The sequence below is a fragment of the Thalassophryne amazonica genome, chromosome 8, assembly GCF_902500255.1.
Source record: "Thalassophryne amazonica chromosome 8, fThaAma1.1, whole genome shotgun sequence".
NCBI lineage: Eukaryota > Metazoa > Chordata > Actinopteri > Batrachoidiformes > Batrachoididae > Thalassophryne > Thalassophryne amazonica.
Genome location: NC_047110.1, coordinates 10,406,708 through 10,429,914, shown reverse-complemented (window position 1 = coordinate 10,429,914; position 23,207 = coordinate 10,406,708). Strand labels below are relative to the sequence as shown.

The 23,207-nt window shown below is 40.1% G+C and overlaps 1 pseudogene; it reads left to right on the top strand.

Annotated features, from left to right (window-relative positions):
- Window positions 1–23,207, top strand: part of LOC117515419 — a 279,907-nt pseudogene that overhangs the window by 12,653 nt on the left and 244,047 nt on the right.

The following is a 23,207-nucleotide window of genomic DNA, read 5'->3' as shown; positions in this document are numbered from 1 at the left end:
ATTCCACTGTATTTTGTCACTCATAGCCATTGTATTAAATCCTGCAATTTCTGCACCTTCTCTGCATAACATGGAATCCAGGCTGTGCAATAATTACAGATACCTAAGAAAGTCATCATTTCCTTTTTTGTTGACGGTTTAGGCGCTTTGAGAATAGCGTGATTTCGATCGTCTTGTATTCGTTTCCCCTCAGCTGACAGGACGTGGCCTAAATAAGTCACTTGTGGTTGCACGAACTGCAACTTTTGCTTTTTAATTTTACTTCCTGTTTCTGCCAAATGTTGCAAAAGCATCATAGTACATTTTGTACAGCTGTCTTTTGTCTTTCCTGCCACCAAAATGTCATCTACATACACCAAGATTTGTGAATCTTCTGGTGGAGTAAATGAAGATAAGCAACAATTTATTGCTTGTGTAAAAATGGTCGGACTGTCAGCAAAACCTTGAGGGAGTCTTGTATATGTGTATCTTTTCCCTTTGAATGTAAAAGCAAACCAAAATTGAGAGTCTGGATGAACAGGTACTGAGAAAAATGCATTACTGATGTCTATGACAGAGAAGTACATGTTTCCAGGACTTAATCTATTTAGCAGCGTATGTGGGTCTGGTACCAGAGGGGCACTAGTTTCTACTGCAGCATTTACTGCATGTAGGTCTTGTACCATTCGCCAATTCTGATTGTCTACTTTTTTCACAGGATATATTGGAGTGTTACAGGATGCATATAAACATTCCCTGATGACTCCTGCTTCCAATAATTCTGCAATAACCGGTTCAATTCCTTTTTCTGCTTCAGGTTTTAACGGATATTGTTTAATCCATGGTCTCCAATCAGATCGTGGCTTAATTTTGACTGGCGGAATATTTTTCAACAGTCCTACATCTGTGGGTGCATTCACCCAGAGATGAGGAGGCAGTTTGGCCAATAAAGTCTCATCTTCCTGTGTCAACAACACAGATGTTAAATTTCAATCGTCCAGATCTACTTCATGTATCACCGGTGTCGTCCAAGCACTTACAAACATGTATTTCCGATACAAGCCTGTGGATGGACTGAAATCCCACACCGACACTGCATCTGCTTCGTGCCAATCAGTTGCTTCCTCAGCTATTTTAGCAATTCCTCCAAGGTCCTTCCAGGACTGAGTGTCTGCCCTTGTCAGTTAAATATGCGGCACAGCCTCAGGTTTTCCTCTGTACCATTTGTCTGCACTTTGGGTCAGCACTACACTACACACAGAGGTGGTTTTTCTGTCTGTGTATAGATGTGCTACTGTCTGTAATTCTGATGGAATTTTCAGAAATCCTGCGCCATACCTTTCATCCTTTTGTGGAGTGAATAGCATAGTTATGTGTAGATCTTTTGGTGACATCATTACTACGTGTTCTCTGTTTTCACAGGTCATCAGACCTTCCTCCAATAATTGTTCAGTTTGTCTCAACTCCGACAGATCCAAAGAGTACTGCCAGGCCTGGGCCAAATTTGTATATACAGTAGCGGGCTGCCTCACAGCTCTCATACCACCTTACTGTTGGCGTGACTCCTATAGATAAGGCAGTCATCAAATCTCGTCCCAGTAAATTTACTGGACAATGGGGCGAATAAACCACAGAGACACAAGCAGTTTGGTTCGTTTCAGGATCTTCAAAATTGACAAACTTCAATATTTTCTCTGAATTCACCTGTCCATTTGCAGATTTTACCCAAACGACTTCTTTTGCAAATTTAGTTCCGGGAGGTCTGTCTGTTATCACTGTCCTACATGCTCCTGTGTCACAGAGAAAATCCATGTCCTGTCCATTTACCTTTAGAGTCACCACAGGTTTTTCTTCCTCTTTATGGCCTCTACTCTCATCTGTGCTTCACTGAGCCATACTTTTGCACACTCTTTCTCCTCCTTTTCTTGCTTTCCTGTTACCCTTTTTATTTGCTGCTGCTGCTGTAAGTTTTAACACCAAACCTTCACAATCTGGCATAACCAATTTACCTGAAAAGCCATATTTCTTTTTCCATTTTGTTAAGTACTTCAGATTTTCTGGATTGCGTTTGTGCATGTATTTTTTGTCGCCCTGAAATAGGGGCTTATTTTCTGTGCATGTGTTTCCCATGTTGTTCACCTATTCCCCTTCACTCTGCAAAGTTCAGGTCAAGCTTCTACCCCGTGGGGCGGACCTTCCTTGGAATCCCCCTCTTTGCAGACTCGTCGGGAATATGTGAGTGTGGTGCGTATGGACTTAAAATGACCTACTTTGCAGACAATGGCTCCACTTTTATCCCCTGATAAAATGGGATATCAAGCTGTCCGTGCTTCAGTCACTCACAGTCTTATTCTTTTATTATTACTAAGGAATACTCAGTCAAACAATACCACACATACAGTCCGACACTGTCACACACACACACACTCCCACAACCGCTCCAACTCTCACACATATACAAAATAAATTACAGATTTCATCAATGATTGCAATTACAGACAAGCCCTCATCTTAAAAAAAATAATAAATCATTTTATATCAAGACATAAATAACACAAAATCCTTACAACAAAACAACAAAAACAGAATTTTCTCTCATTCATACCACAAACACACTTAGTTTCACTTTTGCAATAATCAATTAATTCGCGTCTCTCTAACTGCTTCTCCTGAAATTTATTCTTACTCCTCCTGTATTTCTCAGCCGGATGGGGACTCGAACCCCTCCGCCACCTGTGCCGGCAGGACCGGAGACTCTAACTCCCTCCCCCGCACTTTATTCCGGATGGGGACTCGAACCCCTCCTCAACATATTTTCCTCAGGCAGGCAGTAATTACTTACGTTAATTTGTTGCGCCCCTCATTTGGTTCGGAGGCGTCGTCAATCTACTGCGGCGAGCGGAGGTGGACGTCTATAGTCAGCGGCCCGAAGGAGAATTCACTCCTCAGGACTTTCCTTCGATCCCTCTAGTGGAATCGGCCGTGCACGGTCTGCGGCGTGTCTTCCTCCGTTCACTCGAGAAGATCTGTCAACACCCCACGTTGGGCGCCAAGAAAAAACTGTTGGGTTTGCACCCTGTTTTTAAAGAAATGAGAGGCACAAACACTGAAAAGAAACCAGTCAGAGAGAGACAAATATATTTTTTGCTCTGCGCAGAGGAGAACAAGAAGCAGCTTATGTGCTAAGCTCCAAAGCTCTCCCAAAATCCCCTCCTCTGGCCCAGCCTTTTATTTAGTTCATCAACATGAGAAAAAACAAACAAGGACAGTCGGGAGAGGTTACACGAGTCATGTCTGCAAGAGGGAAATATCGGGACAAGGTGACTGCTGGAACCTTCCATTACTGCGACATGAGCCTTGCGGCTCGTCCACAGCAGGGTAAGGCACTTATGTAAAATGAAAAATAGCTTGCTCACTCATGAAGAATGCAGACAACAAGTCTTTCTTTCTAAAGCCTCCTCTTCTCACTAAGAGGAAAAATAATATAAGCATAAACTATAAGAAAATAAATGATAATAATATAAGCATAAACTAAAGAAAATAAATGATAATATGAGCATGAACTATATAAAATCCTTGACAGACGACCTGTTCATCATTCCGGCTTGGATGAAGACTAGTCATTTGTGAAGTGCTAAAAGTGTGCCTTTGGACGGTATCTTTTCCTGGAGATTACTCACTGGAGCTTAAAGGAAAACATCACACAGTGAGAAATGCAATACTGCCCTATAAGAAACATACCAAAGAGCTGATATTCCACACTTTTTACACGTCCCGCAGTTACATACCTTTATTGTACATTTGAAGTGGGCGCCCTCCCTTGGTGCTGACGTCACCGACGAGAGACTGTTCATGAGCTGGCGTGACCAAATAAGGAAGTGTAAATGGTCACGGCGCAGAGGAAAACGCTACAATCCATGGAAGCCGAATTTGAGAGAGAGGATCGTCCCAATCCTCGGGACCTCATAGCATATAGCCACCAGCTGCGTTGGTCTGAACCAGCAGATGGCTGGCAGCATCACCATCTTTGGACACGGTTTGGTTTCTTGCTCTTCACCTGAACTTGGACAAGAGTCCTATCTGTTGAACTTCTAAATCAGGTACCTCTTTATTTTGGTTTTGTCCAAGAGTGATGCGACCATTAAGTTCTGGGCTCTGCCGCTCCCAAGCATCACTCAGGCCTGCAACTACAACCCCTGGCAAAAATTATGGAATCACTGGCCTCAGAGGATGTTCATTCAGTTGTTTAATTTTGTAGAGAAAAAAAAGCAGATCACCTACGGAAGCGTATTGCATTCACTGGATAAAAAAATTTTTGACCACTGATATCTTTTCTTGTAATTACGACATCAGGATCTCATAATTATGAGATCTTTTCTCGTAATTACGAAATCCTGATCTCATAATTATGAGAAAAGATCAGGTGTCTAAATAGTTTTCTGTATATACTTCCGTACTTCTAGTCCCTCAGCACAGACATTAGCTGAGCTCAGCCGATGATAACACACTATAATCAAACACAAAGTGTGGATTTTCCCCCTGAAGTGCTCCCGGATGAATGTCCAGGGAGGAGCACGGGGCGACTTCCAGCTTTCACTCACACAGACCCACCGACCACTGAGGGACACAGCGGGGCTCACTCCCACCCGGGCACATGCCAGTCTGTGTGCCCGAGCTGTGCCTCGCCTCCCTGGAGGACTTTCATTCATCCAGCAACAGTTTAGTGGGAAAACCACACTTTGTGCGCGCCGTGGTGTGGATCACAATGCAGTGTCGGAGGTTACAAATTGGCCTATTTTCGATTATGACTCGGGCATTCTCACACTTGGACTGGAAGTACGGAAGCGATTACACACACACACACACACAGAAAATAAATAAAAACAATAGCTTGATCTCATAATTACGGCGACGTGGGGCATAATTTCTTGTTATATAAAGTGAAAATTTCTCGTTATAAGGTGAAAATACCGCATCATGAAATAACATAATTTCATATGACGAAATAACGTGATAAGTATCACGATATAACGTGATAAATATTACTAGAGATCAGGGAAATGCCATCCAGAGTAACGATCTGGTTAGACACCATGCTTCTAAGATTTGTGGGGCCAAGTACAATAACTTCAGTTTTATCTGAGTTTAAAAGCAGGAAATTAGAGGTCATCCATGTCTTTATGTCTGTAAGACAATCCTGCAGTTTAGCTAATTGGTGTGTATCCTCTGGCTTCATGGATAGATAAAGCTGGGTATCATCTGCGTAACAATGAAAATTTAAGCAATACCCTCTAATAATACTGCCTAAGGGAAGCATGTATAAAGTGAATAAAATTGGTCCTAGCACAGAACCTTGTGGAACTCCATAATTAACTTTAGTCTGTGAAGAAGATTCCCCATTTACATGAACAAACTGTAATCTATTAGATAAATATGATTCAAACCACCGCAGCGCAGTGCCTTTAATACCTATGACATGCTCTAATCTCTGTAATAAAATTTTATGGTCAACAGTATCAAAAGCAGCACTGAGGTCCAACAGAACAAGCACAGAGATAAGTCCACTGTCTGAAGCCATAAGAAGATCATTTGTAACCTTCACTAATGCTGTTTCTGTACTATGATGAATTCTAAAACCTGACTGAAACTCTTCAAATAGACCATTCCTCTGCAGGTTTTACAACTACCCTCTCAAGAATCTTTGAGAGAAAAGGAAGGTTGGAGATTGGCCTATAATTAGCTAAGATAGCTGGGTCAAGTGATGGCTTTTTAAGTAATGGTTTAATTACTGCCACCTTAAAGGCCTGTGGTACATAACCAACTAACAACGATAGACTGATCATATTTAAGATTGAAGCATTAAATAATGGTAGGACTTCCTTGAGCAGCCTGGCAGGAATGGGGTCTAATAAACATGTTGATGGTTTGGATGAAGTAACTAATGAAAATAACTCAGAACAATCGGAGAGAAAGAGTCTAACCAAATACCGGCATCACTGAAAGCAGCCAAAGATAACGATACATCTTTGGGATGTTTATGAGTAATTGTTTCTCTAATAGTCAAAATTTTGTTAGCAAAGAAAGTCATGAAGTCATTACTAGTTAAAGTTAATGGAATACTCAGCTCAATAGAGCTCTGACTCTTTGTCAGCCTGGCTACAGTGCTGAAAAGAAACCTGGGGTTATTCTTATTTTCTTCAATTAGTGATGAGTAGAAAGATGTCCTAGCTTTACGGAGGGCTTTTTTATAGAGCAACAAACTCTTTTTCCAGGCTAAGTGAAGATCTTCTAAATTAGTGAGACGCCATTTCCTCTCCAACTTACGGGTTATCTGCTTTAAGCTACGAGTTTGTGAGTTATACCACGGAGTCAGACACTTCTGATTTAAAGCTCTCTTTTTCATAGGAGCTACAGCATCCAAAGTTGTCTTCAAAGAGGATGTAAAACTATTGACGAGATACTCTAACTCCCTTACAGAGTTTAGGTAGCTACTCTGCTCTGTGTTGGTATATGACATTAGAGAACATAAAGAAGGAATCATATCCTTAAACCTAGTTACAGCGCTTTCTGAAAGACTTCTAGTGTAATGAAACTTATTCCCCACTGCAGGGTAGTCCATCAGGGTAAATGTAAATGTTATTAAAAAAATGATCAGACAGAAGGGAGTTTTCAGGGAATACTGTTAAGTCTTCTATTTCCATACCATAAGTCAGAACAAGATCTAAGATATGATTAAAGTGGTGGGTGGACTCATTTACTTTTTGAGCAAAACCGATAGAGTCTAATAATAGATTAAATGCAGTGTTGAGGCTGTCATTCTCAGCATCTGTGTGGATGTTAAAATCGCCCACTATAATTATCTTATCTGAGCTAAGCACTAAGTCAGACAAAAGGTCTGAAAATTCACAGAGAAACTCACAGTAACGACCAGGTGGACGATAGATAATAACAAATAAAACTGGTTTTTGGGACTTCCAATTTGGATGGACAAGACTAAGAGACAAGCTTTCAAATGAATTAAAGCTCTGTCTAGGTTTTTGATTAATTAATAAGCTGGAATGGAAGATTGCTGCTAATCCTCCGCCACGGCCCGTGCTACGAGCATTCTGACAGTTAGTGTGACTCGGGGGTGTTGACTCATTTAAACTAACATATTCATCCTGCTGTAACCAGGTTTCTGTTAGGCAGAATAAATCAATACGTTGATCAATTATTATATCATTTACCAACAGGGACTTAGAAGAGAGAGACCTAATGTTTAATAGACCACATTTAACTGTTTTAGTCTGTGGTGCAATTGAAGGTGCTATATTATTTTTTCTTTTTGAATTTTTATGCTTAAATAGATTTTTGCTGGTTATTGGTGGTCTGGGAGCAGGCACCGTCTCTACGGGGATGGGGTAATGAGGGGATGGCAGGGGGAGAGAAGCTGCAGAGAGGTGTATAAGACCACAGCTCTGCCTCCTGGTCCCAACACTGGACAGTCACAGTTTGGAGGATCCAAGAAAATTGGCCAGATTTCTAGAAATGAGAGCTGCTCCATCTAAAGTGGGATGGATGCCGTCTCTCCTAACAAGACCAGGTTTTCCCCAGAAGCTTTGCCAATTATCAATGAAGCCCACCTCATTTTTTGGACACCACTCAGACAGCCAGCAATTCAAGGAGAACATGCGGCTAAACATGTCACTCCCGGTCTGATTGGGGAGGGGCCCAGAGAAAACAACAGAGTCCAACATTGTTTTTGCAAAGTTACACACTGATTTAATGTTAATTTTAGTGACCTCCGATTGGCGTAACCGAGTGTCATTACTGCCGACGTGAATTACAAGCTTACCAAATTTACGCTTAGCCTTAGCCAGCAATTTCAAATGTCCTTCGATGTCGCCTGCTCTGGCCCCCGGAAGACAATTGACAATGGTTGCTGGTGTCGCTAACTTCACATTTCTCAAAACAGAGTCGCCAATAACCAGAGTTTGATCCTCGGCGAGTGTATCGTCGAGTGGGGAAAAACGGTTAGAGATGTGAACGGGTTGACGGTGTACACGGGGCTTCTGTTTAGGGCTACGCTTCCTCCTCACAGTCACCCAGTCAGCCTGCTTTCCCGACTGCCCGGGATCCGCCAGGGGGGAACTAACGGCGGCTAAGCTACCTTGGTCCGCACCGACTACAGGGGCCTGGCTAGCTGTAGAATTTTCCACGGTGCGGAGCCGAGTCTCCAATTCGCCCAGCCTGGCCTCCAAAGCTACGAATAAGCTGCACTTATTACAAGTACCATTACTGCTAAAGGAGGCCGAGGAATAACTAAACATTTCACACCCAGAGCAGAAAAGTACGGGAGAGACAGGAGAAGCCGCCATGCTAAATCGGCTAAGAGCTAGTAGCTACGCAACCTAGCGGATTCCTAAAAACACACAAAGTGAATAATGTGTAAATAATTTAGAGGTGATTCAGCAGAAGGAGTGCCCTAATCAAGGCACCAAACAGGCCATGAAGCAGCACAGGCAACGCACGACAACAGCGAACGCACGACAACGGTGCTAAAATAAAATAAAAATCGACTAAACACGCTGTGGAGCAGCACAGATAACGCACGACAACAGTGCTAAAAAAAATAAATAAATAAATAAATAAATAAAAACGAAAGCGTTAGCAAGCTAGTTAGCTTGCCAACGCTGATGAAAGTTAGCTGATAAAAGTGCTCCGTCGCGATGTTTCGACCGTTAGAGGTCTTCCTTAGGCGTTGGAGCACAGTAAAAAAGTAAAAGTAAAAAAAAAGTAAAAAGGTAAAAAAGTAAAAAAGTCTTGAAAAAGACTGTTAGTTCAAGTCCAAAGCAGCAGGTAGCAGTCTCTGTGTAAACAGTCCCAACAGAGAGCTGATGCAAATATCAGTATTTCCCAGTGTCTCAGACCGAGAAGGTGGTAACAACAGATTAACTGCGACAGCGCCATCATGCCCGCTGATCATTGAGGAAGCACACATACGGGAAAGCTGGAGATCCCGATCTCGTAATTACGACATCTTTTCTCGTAATTATGAGATCCCGATGTCGTAATTACGAGAAAAGATCTCATAATTCCGAGAAAAGATCTCGGAATTATGAGATCTTTTCTCGAAATTACGAGATCAGTGGTCTATTTTTTTTTTTTTTTTTTTTTTTTTTTTTTTTATCCAGTGAATGCAATACACTTCTGTAGATCACAGACATGACATAAAACTAAAGTAATTTCAAATGGCAACTTTCTGGCTTTAAGAAACACTATAAGAAATCAGGGAAAAAAATTGTGGCAGTCAGTAACGGTTACTTTTTTAGACCAAGCAGAGGGAAAAAAATATGGAATCACTCAATTCTGAGGAAAAAATTATGGAATCATGTAAAACAAAAGAACGCTCCAACACATCAGTAGTAGTTTGTTGCCCCACCTCTGGCTTTTATAACAGCTTGCAGTCTCTGAGGCATGGACTTAATGAGTGACAAACAGTACTCTTCATCAATCTGGCTCCAACTTTCTCTGATTGCTGTTGCCAGATCAGCTTTGCAGGTTGGAGCCTTGTCATGGACCATTTTCTTCAACTTCCACCAAAGATTTTCAATTGGATTAAGATCCGGACTATTTGCAGGCCATGACATTGACCCTATGTGTCTTTTTGCAAGGAATGTTTTCACAGTTTTTGTTCTATGGCAAGATGCATTATCATCTTGAAAAATGATTTCATCATCCCCAAACATCCTTTCAATTGATGGGATAAGAAAAGTGTCCAAAATATCAACGTAAACTTGTGCATTTATTGATGATGTAATGACAGCCATCTCCCCAGTGCCTTTACCTGACATGCAGCCCCATCAATGACTGTGGAAATTTACATGTTCTCTTCAGGCAGTCATCTTTATAAATCTCATTGGAACGGCACCAAACAAAAGTTCCAGCATCATCACCTTGCCCAATGCAGATTCGAGATTCATCACTGAATATGACTTTCATCCAGTCATCCACAGTCCACGATTGCTTTTCCTTAGCCCATTGTAACCTTGTTTTTTTCTGTTTAGGTGTTAATGATGGCTTTCGTTTAGCTTTTCTGTATGTAAATCCCATTTCCTTTAGGCGGTTTCTTACAGTTCGGTCACAGACGTTGACTCCAGTTTCCTCCCATTCGTTCCTCATTTGTTGTGCATTTTCGGTTTTTGAGACATATTGCTTTAAGTTTTCTGTCTTGACGCTTTGATGTCTTCCTTGGTCTGCCAGTATGTTTGCCTTTAACAACCTTCCCATGTTGTTTGTATTTGGTCCAGAGTTTAGACACAGCTGACTGTGAACAACCAACATCTTTTGTAACATTGTGTGATGATTTACCCTCTTTTAAGAGTTTGATAATCCTCTCCTTTGTTTCAGTTGACATCTCTCGTGATGGAGCCATGATTCATGTAAGTACACTTGGTGCAACAGCTCTCCAAGGTGTGATCACTCCTTTTTAGATGCAGACTAATGAGCAGATCTGATTTGATGCAGGTGTTAGTTTTGGGGATGAAAATTTACAGGGTGATTCCATCCATAATGGTTTCCTCAGAATTGAGTGATTCCATTTTTTTTTCCCCTCTGCTTGGTCTAAAAATGTAACCATTACTGACTGCCACAATTTTTTTTTTCCTGATTTCTTATAGTGTTTCTTAAAGCCAGAAAGCTGCCATTTGAAATGACTTTAGTTTTGTGTCATGTCTGTGATCTGCTTTTTTCCTACAAAATTAAACAACTTAATGAACATCCGCCGAGGCCGATGATTCCATAATTTTTGCCGGGGGTTGTATAAGGAGAGACAGTAGGTGCATTTTGCGACAGCAGCATCTTGTCTCAGCACTTCCGGTGGCATCTTTATGTGCTGTTGCAGATGGTGGTGTTTATTTGCCTGCTGAGGCAGATGTCAGTGTTTTCAGTTGATTTATTTATTTTAGACGTGTACATGTAAAAGCATAAGCAGACCAGAGATGAAAAAAAAACATAACCAGCAAGTGCTACAGGAAGTGCTACGAGAAATACAAAAAAAAACAATTAATCAATCAATCAATTTTATTTATATAGCGCCAAATCACAACAAACAGTTGCCCTAAGGTGCTTTATATTGTAAGGCAAGGCCATACAATAATTACGTAAAAACCCCAATGGTCAAAACGACCCCCTGTGAGCAAGCACTTGGTGACACTGGGAAGGAAAAACTCCCTTTTAACAGGAAGAAATATCCAGCAGAACCAGGCTCAGGGAGGGGCAGTCTTCTGCTGGGACTGGTTGGGGCTGAGTGAGATAACCAGGAAAAAGACATGCTGTGGAGGGGAGCAGAGATCAATCACTAATGATTAAATGCAGAGTGGTGCATACAGAGCAAAAAAAGAAAGAAACACTCAGTGCATCATGGGAATCCCCCAGCAGTCTAAGTCTATAGCAGCATAACTAAGGGATGGTTCAGGGTCACCTGATCCAGCCCTAACTATAAGCTTTAGCAAAAAGGAAAGTTTTAAGCCTAATCTTAAAAGTAGAGAGGGTGTCTGTCTCCCTGATCCAAAATGGGAGGTAGTTCCAGGGGAGAGGAGCCTGAAAGCTGAAGGCTCTGCCTCCCATTCTACTCTTACAAACCCTAGGAACTACAAGTAAGCCTGCACTCTGAGCGCGAAGCGCTCTATTGGGGTGATATGGTACTATGAGGTCCCTAAGATAAGATGGGACCTGATTATTCAAAACCTTATAAGTAAGAAGAAGAATTTTAAATTCTATTCTAGAATTAACAGGAAGCCAATGAAGAGAGGCCAATATGGGTGAGACATGCTCTCTCCTTCTAGTCCCTGTCAGTACTCTAGCTGCAGCATTTTGAATTAACTGAAGGCTTTTCAGGGAACTTTTAGGACAACCTGATAATAATGAATTACAATAGTCCAGCCTAGAGGAAATAAATGCATGAATTAGTTTTTCAGCATCACTCTGAGACAAGACCTTTCTAATTTTAGAGATATTGCGCAAATGCAAAAAAAGCAGTCCTACATATTTGTTTAATATGTGCACTGAATGACATATCCTGATCAAAAATGACTCCAAGATTTCTCACAGTATTACTAGAGGTCAGGGTAATGCCATCCAGAGTAAGGATCTGGTTAGACACCATGTTTCTAAGATTTGTGGGGCCAAGTACAATAACTTCAGTTTTATCTTAGTTTAAAAGCAGGAAATTAGAGGTCATCCATGTCTTTATGTCTGTAAGACAATCCTACAGTTTAGCTAATTGGTGTGTGTCCTCTGGCTTCATGGATAGATAAAGCTGGGTATCATCTGTGTAACAATGAAAATTTAAGCAATGCTGTCTAATAATACTGCCTAAGGGAAGCATGTATAAAGTGAATAAAATTGGTCCTAGCACAGAACCTTGTGGAACTCCATAATTAACCTTAGTCTGTGAAGAAGATTCCCCATTTACATGAACAAATTGTAATCTATTAGATAAATATGATTCAAACCACCGCAGCGCAGTGCCTTTAATACCTATGACATACTCTAATCTCTGTAATAAAATTTTATGGTCAACAGTAATCAAAAGCAGCACTGAGGTTTAACAGAACAAGCACAGAGATGAGTCCACTGTCTGAGGCCATAAGAAGATCATTTGTAACCTTCACTAATGCTGTTTCTGTACTATGATGAATTCTAAAACCTGACTGAAACTCTTCAAATAGACCATTCCTCTGCAGATGATCAGTTAGCTGTTTTACAACTACCCTTTCAAGAATTTTTGAGAGAAAAGGAAGGTTGGAGATTGGCCTATAATTAGCTAAGATAGCTGGGTCAAGTGATGGCTTTTTAAGTAATGGTTTAATTACTGCCACCTTAAAAGCCTGTGGTACATAGCCAACTACTAAAGATAGATTGATCATATTTAAGATCGATAAAGATATTTATATAGCGCCAAATCACAACAAACAGTTGCCCCAAGGCGCTTTATATTGTAAGGCAAGGCCATACAATAATTACGTAAAAACCCCAACGGTCAAAACGACCCCCTGTGAGCAAGCACTTGGCGACAGTGGAAAGGAAAAACTCCCTTTTAACAGGAAGAAACTTCCAGCAGAACCAGGCTCAGGGAGGGGCAGTCTTCTGCTGGGACTGGTTGGGGCTGAGGGAGAGAACAATGTCACAATTCCATAACAATGTCCAGCCCTTGAACCGTGTTCCAGTTACAATGCTCTTCTTCAAGGCTGAACCATTAAAAGTACACATCTGCGATTAGCCAAACATGACCCTAGCCAACCAGTCTGACATTCTGGCAAAACAGTCTTCACATTGAATGGTCAAAGATCATCTGCTCACTTTTCTCATTTGACAGTCTTAATGATCACTTGAACCATTCAGCGTATATGATTGCTTTTGACACTAAGTAATTATTTAAAGGAATAATGTTACATGAACTTTCACACATGCATATACGTATATATAAAAAATAGAGAACAGAATCAAAGACATGATTACAGAGAGTACATCAAAGTGAAGACATTCATATTTGATAATACATATATTGACAATATAGAGAAAAACCCTGTCAGAGGTACTGGCCACGAGGATGTCATCCAGGTATACAAACAGGAAAGGCGGGTCACGTAGCACAGAGTCCATGAGGTGTTGGAGCGACTGGGCAGAATGTCATTCTCAGGAACTCAAACAGTCCAAAAGGGGTGATCACTGCTGTGTGGGGGACATCCAGTGGGTGGACAAGCACTTGGTGGAATCCACCATACCCACCAAGTGCGCTGAACAATCCTGGATGTGGGGCACTGGGTAGGAGTCTGGTGTCATAGCATCGTTAAGTCAGTGGTAATCACCAGGGGGCACCACCTGCCACTGGGCTTGGGAACCATGTGAAGTGGCAACGCCTCGGAGATGTTAATACTAAGGCGTTCCATGTTCTCATACTCAGCTCTGGCAGTGTCTATATGTGTATATATTTCTGACCATGTTGGATGAAACCAGAAGATTCAGAGAATCTGGAGAACTTTCTACATGTAAGTGGCAAGGCCGAAAACCAACATTGAATACTTGTGACCGTCGATCCCTCAGGTGGCACTGCATTAAAAACTGACATTGTGTAAAGGATCTTACCGCATGGGCTCAGGAACACTTGAGAAAACCACTGTCAATTAACACAATTTGTCGCTACATCTAAAGTGCAAGTTAAAACTCTACCATGCAAAACGAAAGCCATACATCAACAACATCCAGAAACGCCGCCACCTTCTCTGGGCCAGAGCTCATTTGAAATGGACAGACGCAAAGTGGAAAAGTGTGCTGTGGTCTGATGAGTCCACATTTCAAATTGTTTTTGGAAATCATGGACGTTGTGTCTTCTGGACAAAAGAGGAAGGAGACCATCCAGATTGTTACCAGCGCAAAGTTCAAAAACCAGCATCTGTGATGGTATGGGGGTGTGTTAGTGCCCATGACATGGGCAACTTACACATCTGTGATGGCACATCAATGCTGAAAGGTACATCCAGATTTTGGAGCAACACATGCTGCCATCCAAGCAACGTCTTTTTCAGGGACGTCCCTGCTTATTTCATCAAGACAATGCCAAGTCACATTCTGCACGTGTTACAACAGCATGGCTTCGTAGTAAAAGAGTGCGGGTACTAGACTGGCCTGCCTGCAGTCCAGCCTTGTCGCCTATTGAAAATGTGTGGCGCATTATGAAGCGCAAAATATGACAACGGAGACCCCGGACTGTTGAACAACTGAAGTCGTACATCAAGAAAGAATGGGAAAGAATTCCACCTACAAAGCTTCAACAATTAGTGTCCTCAGTTTCCAAACGCTTATTGAGTGTGTTCACCAAGCTGGGCATCAAAATGTAACAGCAACAGTGGAAAAAAAAAATTATTCAAAACAAGTGGAACATTTGTATTTGTTTTTAAGTATGGACCACTAGGGTCTTGAGAATGTAGGTTTTTCAAACAATCTTCATTCTCTGAATAAAATCCTGGTCACTCTTTTGCATGAAAAGGCCCAAAAACTGGAATATTTTACCAAAATAATGATCCCTGCCCCACAAAAGTGTCTTTATTCACAGATGATCAAAAGACACATTTCCAAATACGTATGGAACTATGCTAACTTCCTGAACAGTTTCATTGATGCCAGTTGTTGCACCATGCAGCAGTGTGGGAAACAATGTGTTAAGTTTGAATTTTTTTTTAAACAGGACCATTATTTCACTTGCTGTAAAAACAAAACCAGAAGAAATAAGAAAAAAACTGTGATTGAAACATGCCTTCTGTAGTGCCCAAGCCTTACGCAAGAGGTTTTGCTGGAAGGGGTATAGTTTTATGTAGAGAATGTGTTGAAATATCTGTGATGGATGGACACTGTGGGGCATATAGACCATTAAAAAATCTAACAAGGATTTACATATAATGTTTTCTATGCATAGAGCACTGAAATGCAAACGATATTAAAGCCGTTGTCCATTTGAATTAACCATGCCACAATTAATTTACTTTTTGAAGATAACACTTGGATTTTCTAATGTGGTCTGTCGATATTGCGCATCCTACTTAGCCAAGCTGCCGATACAACATCAAATTAAAGGGCAAGGTTTTATAGGAGTAATTTACTAAAAGTAAACAAAAGCCTGATTTTACACGGAATGGACCATGGCTTTAAGGATTTACATGCAATTGAAAACACCATATTAAAGGGACACTCCACTCGTATTAAAATAGCAGTTTCTAAAAGGTAAAGATCATATCAACCTTGAAATACAGTTTCTGATAATTATTGGAATTTATTTTTTTGAGAATTTTTCAAATGAAATTTCCTCCAGTTGCCTGTGCTATGACATCAGAAGTGCTCTTAACACACTGTTGAATGTAAACACGTGTAGAGATATCAGTAAAACCCCTTAAAAAATCTCAAAAATAGGCTAATGATTTGACTAATATTCATAAATAAGAGCAAGAAATATAATTTGCTACTTTCTGATGTCACATTATAATTTAAGTGTAAGATTTTCAGTTGTTTTACTGCAGTATCTATACATGTATGCACACCAGGCTGTGCAAAATCAGCACTTGTGACTTCATACATGTAGCACATTGAAGGCTGGTCAATAGGGTGGCCAGAAAATGTATAGGAATTTTTTTTTTTCTCTCAAATTTGATATCGAACACCCCCTATTTTGTGAGAATCATTGAAAAAACAATGCCTATGAAATTTTAAGCCAATCCAATAAGTGGAAGTGGTCTCCCAGAGGCATTAAAGATCAGTATACTTCAGTAGGATTTGCACATATGAAGTCTTTGTCCAAAACTATCACAAAAGGTCTGTTTTCATCAGGTCTGTAAAATATCAATTACAAACTGATGCAAAATCATCTCTCAAAAGCTCAGTGGCCTGTCAAATAAACTTCAAGAGATCCAGTCTCAAGCATAGGAGATTTGGACCAGTTGGGTCAGGGATCAGCCGGATCACACATGCACAGAGCTCATGCTGACTCTCCATGGAATCCAACCTCCCAGATGAAGTGCACCGTGTATCCTACCCATCTGAAGAGATCCATGCTTGATATTGCAACCACAGCAGTCTTTTTCATGAAGAAAGCATAGACATTCAGAGGTCACACACAACAAAGCAGTATGCAGGTATGGACATGAAAATCATATTTTATTTGATGTCATACTTAATCATTGAACACTACTAAATTGCTCAATGGTTCAGAATGTTACTGTGAACTACAAATTATTCTAATAATATTCTTAGTATATAATCACTTATGTTTATTGTAATAATCTAAAACATTTGCTAACTGTTATTTCAGAGTTCTACAAAAGGTGCAGCTGATTTAAATGAAATCCTGAGTAAAAGTGAGGAGCAGCGACAACTGCTGTACCAGGTGGTTGAGCACCACTGAAAACTAGTCCCAACAGATGCTACAAAGCAACAACTCATGTGAATTCAGTCTGTTACTGTTTGATTACTCATGCATGTCTGAACTAGAGACAATCCGAAACACCTTAGTTAACTGTTGTTCTCATATTATGACCGCACACTAAGACTAACTTTAAATTGTTTGATTCTTTCAGCATTGAAACCGTTTTCCTATATTTTAGATATTAATGTACTACAAAAATGGTTCTTTCATGTTACTTTTCCAATAATAGTCTGATTTGTTACATTATTAATATTGTCACCTATACTGGTTCAATAACTAATAGGCCATTGGTTCTACAGTTTAATGTTAAATAAAAGTTGTTTAAGTGGAAATATTGTTTAAGTTTGAATAAAAGTTAGTTTAAGTGGAACATATAATCGCTGTAATACATGTGTAATAGTATTAACGAAAATGTATCTATTTGTAGAAAGTGATATAATTAAATGAATAAATGTTCATCATATTTTGGTTCTGATGTGTTTTGTTCTTGATTATATTGACCAAAGGCTAAATTCAGTCAAACTGGAAAGGATAGAAATTTTTATGTAGTGTAATGACACTGGCGTTATTCTGGACAAGACTTGCTGAAATTTCAAATTTTGCAAAAACAGTGGGGCCTTGGGAGACCACTTAGACATGATGGATTTTCATGAAATTTTAACATGTTTTCTTCACCATTTCTCCTAAAATGAAGGGGTGTACGACTTGAAATTAAAAATATATATATATAAAAATTAAGATAATCTATTGCAAATCTTGTTTTTATTTAAGATGTCACTGTTTTAATATATAATCTCTTATTTTAGGGGTTAACATTGATGACTAAAGTGTAGCATCCAAACATACCTTGAAATGAAAACAAATTGACAAGATATTAACGAGTTATTTAGTGTAAACCAAAATCAAGATGGCTGCCATGGGGGCATCTTGATTATTGGAGCATGTCACAAATCTATATGAATCATCCTTACTACCCTGACATACTTTTAGTACCCTGAGAAAATGAAAACAAAAGGACCGGGCATTTTTAAGATTTACGTATAAGGCAGAAAATAAAACCAATATGGCCGCCATGCATGTAGTAGCCATCTTGATTTATCAGAGTGGGATGTGAATTTAAAGGGAAATCATAGCAGGATGTGCATAAAAAGGAATCATCCTAAAACTAACCTCAGCACACCCTAGAATTTTTGACACATGCATTTTTTTACTTATTAAAAGTCAAATTTGACAAACAGCTTTTGAAAGAATGTGAATTGAAGGAAAATCAGGAAACTCATGGTGACTCACCTTCAGAAAGCTTTATAGAATAGGGCAGGGGTGGCCAAGTTCGGTCCTCAAGAGCCACCTTCCTGACACTCTTAGTTGTCTCCCTGCTCCAACACACCTGAATCCAATGAAAGGCTCATTAAAAGTCTGCTAACGAGTCTTTCATTGGATTCAGGTGTGTTGGAGCAGGGAGACAACTAAGAGTGTCGGAAGGTGGCTCTCGAGGACCGAACTTGGCCACCCTTGGAGTAGGGCTATATCTGTACAGTTCAAGATTTCCAGTGCAAATGAGGATTCTGAAGCCACAGATCAAAATAAACATGTTTACAACTTGCACCCTGTGACACTAATTGCACTGAGCATGCACTCATTGAACTGCACTTGGTGCTTCTGCACTTGCGTTGCTGCTTCATTCTAAAGTGATATATTGCAAGTAATTAATCTGAGGGGCCCTAAATTCAATGAAGCATGAAGATGTAATCAGTACTTGACCAATTTCATCTTTAAAAGACAGCTTACTTATAATGACTAATAATATTAGACTGAGCTCCCGACTGTACATGGGACGGATGGACACTGGGACCAAAATGATGATTTCCATCTTGGAAACCTTCAATATCCCAAAGTTAAATATGTGTGAATAATAAATCTTCACAAATTCTGATTTGAGTAAAAAATGTCACCTTCATCTATGTAAATTGGCAATGAATGAAGAAAAATTATCATAAAAAGAACAAAATGAATTAAGAGATCTGTCGTCATGCAAAAGTAAATGTAATTTGTGAAAAATGCACAAATATCTGTTGTAAACTATGCAAAAATTATACATACAAATGATACCTTTTCCATACAATTAATGTACAGTACCAAAGGAAAAAATGTCCCACAATATGTTTGTCCGTCACATGTGTGACGGACGGACATTTTGTGGGACAGAAATGGTTCATTGGTTGTGGAGATTTGGCCACTTGAATTTTTTTAATGGATGTCATTATAGAGTATGCTTGTGGGAAGGTCTTCATCACACTTAGGTCAACATTTTTTTAATTTTCCCACAGTGAGGAACAACATGTAGCGTTATGGACGGACACAGTGGGATGAAAAACAAAAGCCCAAAATAAAAGAACTACAGTATCAAATTCCAAAAATGTAATGAAAAGTTATTTTTGTCAACTCTTTCAGTCAACCAATAGGTGTTTTGGGTACTTCCACAAGTTTTAACATGTGTTTTTATCCACTAAATGCAAGGTGACCTGTGTGCAGGGTAAATTTTGGTATTTTTACATTATGCTTCATTGAAGAAAAACAGGACGGACCAGCTGCAATTGCCCCGAAAGCACCACGTCATATATCAATGGAAACTAGAAACAATAAGGATGCTGTAAATATGATGTTTCCTAATGATTAATAGGTGTACATCTTATTTCTGTCCAGCTGAATTTACATTATATCAAAGATGTTACATTATTTTGGAAAAACCATCATATTTTTGGGTCAATTAATGCTCACTGTGGGACTATTAAACACACCAGCCACCTGAATTTGTCTTGACAGATTCCTAGGAGCAGTGGCAAAACAATAAGGCCAATAAAATCTTTGAAAAATAAGTTTTGTCTGTTTCTGAAACTTGAATTGAAGGTATTTGGTTTTGATGCCCAGCATTGTGAACACGCTCTTATTGAGTGGTGTTAGAAGGAACGGTGATGTAACACAGTGGTAAACATGATACGATACACTTTATTGTCCCCAAAGGGAAATTTGTCTTGGACTTCAAGTGCTTTGCAAACATTTCTGTCTCAAAAATCAATAAATACAACAACAAAACAGTACACTGCTTGCATGCCTATGGAACATTCATCAGCATATTCCACATTCCCATAATATAATTTACAATTAAAACAGCATAATAAAACAGATAAAAACCAGATTAAAACAGATAATAAGTTAAAGTACATACCTTACTTGTACACATGCACATTCACAGCACACGCACACACGCATACACCTGTGTGTGTGCACATATACACACACCTACACACATACCCACACACACACACATATTTACAAATGCATACACATCCATGCACAAAGCCCTTAACGCTGCTCCCGGACAACCTCTGCAACATTCAGGAGTCTGATTGAGCTAAGAACCAAAGCTGTTCACTTTGCACTTGGGGGCTCTGTATTGTCTCCCAGATGGTAAAAGTTCATATTCTTGATGGAGGATGTGGGACGAATCACAGAGTATTTTCTGTGCTTGCCTATAAACAGACTGCTCATAAATGGGCTGAATGGGAAGGGTTCCAGTTCTCCCAGTAACCTTCATAGCAGTCTGCACCACACGAGAAAGCTTTGATTTTACCCAAACCGATAAGCTTCCATACCATCCTGCCATCCCATATCTAATGATGCTCTCCAACACCGCCCAATAAAATTAAAGCATAACTTTCTGGTCAACTTTCAAACATACCATTGTCACAGCATTTTTGTATGTCGTATGTTACTTTGTCCAATTACATTTGGCCTCTGCAAATGGAGGGACAGTGTGTAAAAATGTCTGTAATTCCAAAATGGTTAATGTCAACTTTCCAATGTCAATGGAAAGTGAGCGCCACAGTCAGATTCTGTTGTATTTTGATAATGGATGCTTTATTCCCTTACCTGCTCTATATTACTGTTGTGATGCATTGTACTTCTGTGTTTTCCCTACAGACAGTGGAACAGAGAGGTGGAATCAGCCAAGAATAAGCCCAAGTTGATGCATGCATTGGCACAATGTTTCCTTGGCCGATTCATTTTTTATGGTCTCCTCCTCTATGTTGGGGTGAGTGTCCTTTTGGTCCTCGGTAGAGAAATTAGATGTTAAATGTCTTGCCAAAGTCTAACTTGTACCTTTAAATTCCTGGCAACCCTGGCCTAAGAACTGGACTAGCAAAGATGGCTTTAATACCACTGCAGAACCAGTCAGTTTAGTCTGTTTAGTCACTAAACTGACTAAACCAATTGAGCTTCAAAAACACAATAAATCAAAAACACTAACAACACTGTTAAACTAACATAAACCACAATAACAACATTTAAAACTTCAAAATGTTGGGTTCCTGTCTTGGTTGGGGGTTTTTTGGGACATGGTGTTCATGTGTCCCTTGTCCACATGTCCTTTTCTTGTATTTGTGCTCACCTGTCTTGTGTGGGTTCAGCGAGGCTGAACGAGTGAAGATGTGTGTCTCTCTCTTGTGTTCTCTTCTGTTGTTGTCTGCATCAGCTGTCATGTTTGTGTCTGTGAAGTGCGCATGTGCTGGATATTTGTGCTCTGTCATGTTTTTGTGTTCCTGCTTGTCACTGTGGTCCGTTTTCCTCCAGTCTGCTGCATGTGTACCCTTGCCCTTATTGGTCCTCCATCGTCTGTCAGGTTACACTCCTGGTCCAGTCACCCTCCCCAGTATTTATGTCTCTTAATTGTATTCTAATGTCTTTTGGGGTTTTTGATCTAGTGTTTTTTTGTGATCATTTCTATGGTGAGCATTTCACTTTATTTTACATTCTCCTTTCTGCTGCTTTTGGTTATGTTCAGTCACCTATGTGTGTACTGTGATTTGCTGCCCCCTTGTGTCTGGTTAGTTTGTCACATGCCTTTGGTCCTCTGTGATCCCCCCCAGCTGCTGTTCGCACCTGTTGTATGATTAGTCTGTCTATTTAGCCATGTTTGTTTTTCCCTCCATTGTACGTTGAAGCTCTGAGTTCTTTATGTTTATTATTCCACTTGTGGTTGCTGACCCCCCCCCCCCCCCCCCCCGTTGCCCCACGCGTTGTGAATATTGTGTCTTTGAGTTTGCACTTCACCTTGACCTTTGTTATGTGTCTATCTCCTCACCCAGAGTTGGGTTAAACTTTATTTTTGTTGGAACTTCACCTCACCACTTTTTTTAGTCCTAGACTTCCCTGAGTCTTTTTTGGAATTGCATTTTTGTTGGCTCCTCCAGGTCACCTGTACCTGTGTTTGCACCTCTCACCTGTAAATAAACAGTGTCACCTTTTGGAACTCATCTTCTGTTTTGGCCGTCCTGCTTTGGGGTCCTAACTTGTCCTAGTCCTTGGAACTAAACCGTAACACAAAACACCAAACTCCCATGGTGCATTGCAGCACAGCATCCATTGTTTGTTGGTTGGCTAAAATTGATTATTTTGTCAAAAATATTTGTTCTATCAACTTTCTGTTTTCACAGCATTCATCCTTTACCCAAAATACATTAGCATTCCAAACAGCAAATGTCACCTCTCCCCGGTTTTTGCATGATCACACACACACACACACACACACACACACACACACACACACACACACACACACACACACACACACACATATGCCACTTGGCTAAAGTGAAAATAACTTAACATGGCAAGTGTTTTGTAACATGATGTGTGTGGACGTCAGAAAATAGAATTTTAATGTTTTCTTTTTTTAGCCAAGTGTCATCTAAAATGTTTATCTTAATGGAATACGATCATTTTGAATGTGAGTACGCTGCCAGTTTACAGCCATTAAAGAATCCAATTTTCACACTGTAAATTTTGATCTGCACATTTACTGACCCTTACTGGTTCCATGATGTTTAGCATTAGGCTGATTGCTTGAGATGTGTAGTTAGACAGGAACCAGATTGGATTCAGGATTTAAGTTTCAGAGAAATATATAAGTTATAAGACAGACAATATCAGAATTTTACCTGATATGATAATTTGTCTTCCTCTCTCCTTGCTTTCTCATGTTTTTGTTGTAGGAGGCTACTAACTCTGTGCAGTCACAGCTGAGCATCATCTCTACGTTTGACCCTTTTAATGTTGAACAGCGGCACCGGGAATACCAGCTGGCCCTGGGTCTTTGCCTTCTCTACACAGGAAGGTTCCTCTTGCTGCAGCCTGCCATCTTTGGCTTGCATCACTTGGGCATGCAGATCCGGATTTCTCTTTTCAATCTTATCTATAAAAAGGTAAAAGATGA